Consider the following 4,052-nt stretch of genomic DNA (forward strand, 5'->3'; position numbering starts at 1 on the left):
GAGGTCAGGAGTTCGAGACCAGCCTGGCCAAAATGGCGAAACCCCATCTCTACTAAAAATGCAAACATTAGCCGGGTGTGGTGGCAGGTGCCTGTAATCCCAGCTATTCGGGAGGCTGAGGCAGGAGAATTGCTTGAACCTGGGAGGCAGAGGTTGCAGTGAGCCAAGATCATGCCACTGCACACCAGCCTGGGGAACAGGGCGAGACTCCAACTCACAAAAAAAAAAAAAAAAAAAAAAAAAAAAAAAAAAAAAAAAAAAAAAGAAAAGAGAAAAGATGGTGAGTCATGACATGACACACACCACATAAACCTACTTTTGAGGGAAATGATAAAGGGGCTACCTAGCATTGCCTCCTTTCAGTCTCACTGAAGGAAGCCTGCTCCTCTGGAAAAAATTCACACCTTCCCTTTTATGTCACCATTCTTGACATAAATGCCTTCATCTTGCCAGGCCTAATGCCATGTAGAAAGAAAAGCTGGGTTCCCTTCCACTATGTACTGATATCTCAAATTACAAGACTGTTATATAGAATTCTTCAAATGAAGAGATTAATCAGTGAGATTGCCTTATATGTATGAAACACAATTAATGTAAAATTAGCCCTCTAGATATCAATTAAATGTATGCTACTAAATTCTGCTCTTCATCTTAAACTTGCACAATTTGTCTTTTCTCACCTATACCAATATGAAACACAAAGGTCCTTGCAGTCTAGAAAAAATGGCCAGAGGAGCCTCAAATTCACTGTCAGAAATTCCAAAGTGTGATGTATTTCTGTTGAGTACAAAAAAGAAAACTTGGGCCTGCCATGCCTAGTAGAGTTGATTTGAAATGGCTACATTTTTCATATTTAATTACTATTTGCATGAATGCAATCATGCAACACATACTCTAAATAAATACAAAAGCATTTGCGCTATTTGCAAGGAATTCCTCCAGGTTTATTCGTTCTTAATCTACTCTCTACTTTTGGCAAGATTTCATTTTTCCTTTATTCTGTACTTGTTTCCCAACTTATCTTAACATCATCTATTTTTTACACTACAATTTGGATGTGCTAAAGGAGTTTAGATGCACGGTGGGTTTTGTTAGGAACCTGTGCTTTTTGATAACAAGTTCCATAATCCTGACATAGACATGGCCATCGGCATTGCAGTAACCATGCCTAGAAAACTCTTGCAAGTGTCTACGTGGACACTGAGAAACATAGCTTAATGAAAGGAGAAGTTCTTAAATTTTAAGATTAAGATTAAATTAATCTTAAATCTTGTTTGCCACTAGAATCCCATCTTCCCTGAACATTTTATTCCCCCATTATTACCCTTCTCATCAAATGTTCTATCATTTATGCAGTTGTTACAGCCACAAAGCTATAAATCAGAAAATATTTGTTCTTATTCTTTCAAAACACATGTGAAATCCTTCCATTTCACTCTACCTACAAATCTATAAACTTAATCTAATGATGATTTCCTCATAGACAATTGCAGTGTTATCTAACCTGTGTACTTGATTTTTCTTTGGTACCTCTGGATTACAGATGAAATGTTGATGAAATCCTATGTATCTTTTTGGTACCTCTATAATTCAGAGGTACCAAAGAACAGACAAAATAATAATTTTTACTTTCCCTACCCCAATCAAAACTCTCAAATAGCTGACTGTTCATAGAAAAAATAAATTAAGCTTCTTTTTTTCTGGAAGGCTTTCCCTAAAATTTACGGAAGGCATTGTCTCCAAATTTCCCACTAGTTCTTTTAAAAATTTTTTATATTTAAAAACTAAAAGAGCCTCCTTGTTGTTTCTTGAATGTGTTTAAAAGTAACTGCCAAAATATTTTTGAGGTGACTTTCCTATTTCGCAGTCCCACCAATAATGTATGAGTATTCTAATTTTTTTTTCAATTGATATAGCCAGGTTTTCAGCTGCATGTTTGTTCTAATCCATCCAAATATGTGTGTAGTGATATTTTATTGTGGTTTTAATTTACATTTTACCAAAGAGTAATAATGTTGAGCATCTTAAATGTGTTAAATTGTCATTCATTTATCTTTTGCTCAAATTTTTAGCCTATTTAATTGTTTTGTTAGTTTGCTGTTGTTTATTTGAGCATTTTCTTATGAAGCTATGAGTATTTATTTCTCTATTTTTTTATTTTTTGAAACGGAGTTTTGCTCTTGGCATCCAGGCTGGAGTCCAATGCGATCTGGGCTCACTGCAACCTCTGCCTCCCAAGTTCAAGCAATTCTCCTACCTCAGCCTCCTGAGTAGGTGGGATTACAGGCACCCGCCACCACACCTGGCTAATTTTTGTATTTTTAGTAGAGACAGGGGTTTCACCACGTTGGCCAGGCTGATCTTGAACTCCTCACCCCAGGTGATCCGCCCACCTTGGCCTCCCAAAGTGCTGGGATTACAGGCATGAGCAAACGCACCCAGCCCATGAATATTTTTAATGTAGTCTAGATACAGGTCTTTATCAGATTTGTGTTTTGCATATGTTTTTCCTCAGGTTTAGCTTGTGTTTTTAATCTCAATAGTGTCCTTAAAAGCAAAGAAATGTTAATATTGATGAAATCCTATGCATCTTTTTAAGTGAATTTTGCTTTTGGTATCTTATCTAAAAAATATATGTGAAATCTAAATTCACAAAGATTTTTTTTTTTCTAATTTTGCTTGGAAGCAGTGGGATAACTCTCCTTATTTTACTAGAATGGAAGACTGCCTTAGAATGGTTTCATATTGAAAGAAAGACCTGCCAGTCTGGGGAGCTTCTGCAGTGATACTGTGCACCAAAATAATAAGCAGTAGGAGCCTGCAATTCAGGCACTGGACCTTTCCCAGTTGTTTATGGAAATCAGACTGACACCTCTTTTGGGCAGCACAAGATCTTTGTAGTCTTCAGAAAATCAAAAGTGAAGAGGAGATTCCCATGAAGGTGATGGAATTCCTAATAATCTGATCTCTCCATACTTGAATCATAATTAATTAACTAAAAAAGATAAATTATGTAACTGTAAGACTTGCACTTTCAGCATTGTACTACAGTTTATAGTTATTGCATCCATTATTAACAAGAGTTGGAAAAGGTTGAAATAGCCAATGTACACGGTAATATACATGTTTGGAACCATGGCTAAATACTATTATTTATGATGGCAGGAGGCTTATTTGTTCTAGGTTGCTTTTAAAAGATCAAAGCTGTGAAATCAATCTCAAGAAGCAGGCATTTTAAAAATATTACTCTGATAATTGTATACTGATCAAAATTGTATCTTCTACCTCACTCATATCTCACTTAACTTCCTTTTACACAATAAGGCTTGTGACTGATGTTGGTTAGGGGTCAACTAAATGAGAACAAGGTGTGACTGACTAATATAGCTATATTAACAATCTCAAAAATGTTTTCCTTTAAAACATCAATTCTCGCTGAGTTATGCTGCTAAATTCTTACTTTCTTAAATTATAGTCAAATTTTAAAATCTGTATATTTAAGAAATAATTCTATATCAACTACCACACTTTTGCCCATGTTTAATACAATCTCCTGACTATATGAATCTAAATAAGTATCATATTCTGGTTGAGCATGGTAAAGGATGATCTACATAGTCAAATACTTAACAAATGTAAAGATCATTAAGCCTCATGTAAGCAACGAATTTTGCTATGGTTAGTAGTCTAAGACCTTTATTTCTCAGTCACCTCACTGCAATGTTCTATATTACTGATGAAAAAGAATAACAAAAGATAAAACCATGACATTACAGGAAAATTTCCAATGGAGTGTGTCTTTATTACAGAAGTTTAGGCTTATTTTCAATCAAGTTCTTTTATTATCTTCCACGACTACTCATGGACAATAAACGGAACATTTCAGAATATTTCATTAATATTTATGAGCTTTTCACATGGCTAGTTACAAACCAAAGTATTTCAATTTGTTAAACAAGAAAGGATCCTGCTATGAATTATGTACTGATCATTTTATTTTAGCAAAATGGTATAAATCAGTGCCTTAAAAGTGAATGATGTACTGAAATCAT

This window comes from Nomascus leucogenys, chromosome 14 (assembly GCF_006542625.1).
Source record: "Nomascus leucogenys isolate Asia chromosome 14, Asia_NLE_v1, whole genome shotgun sequence".
Lineage (NCBI taxonomy): Eukaryota > Metazoa > Chordata > Mammalia > Primates > Hylobatidae > Nomascus > Nomascus leucogenys.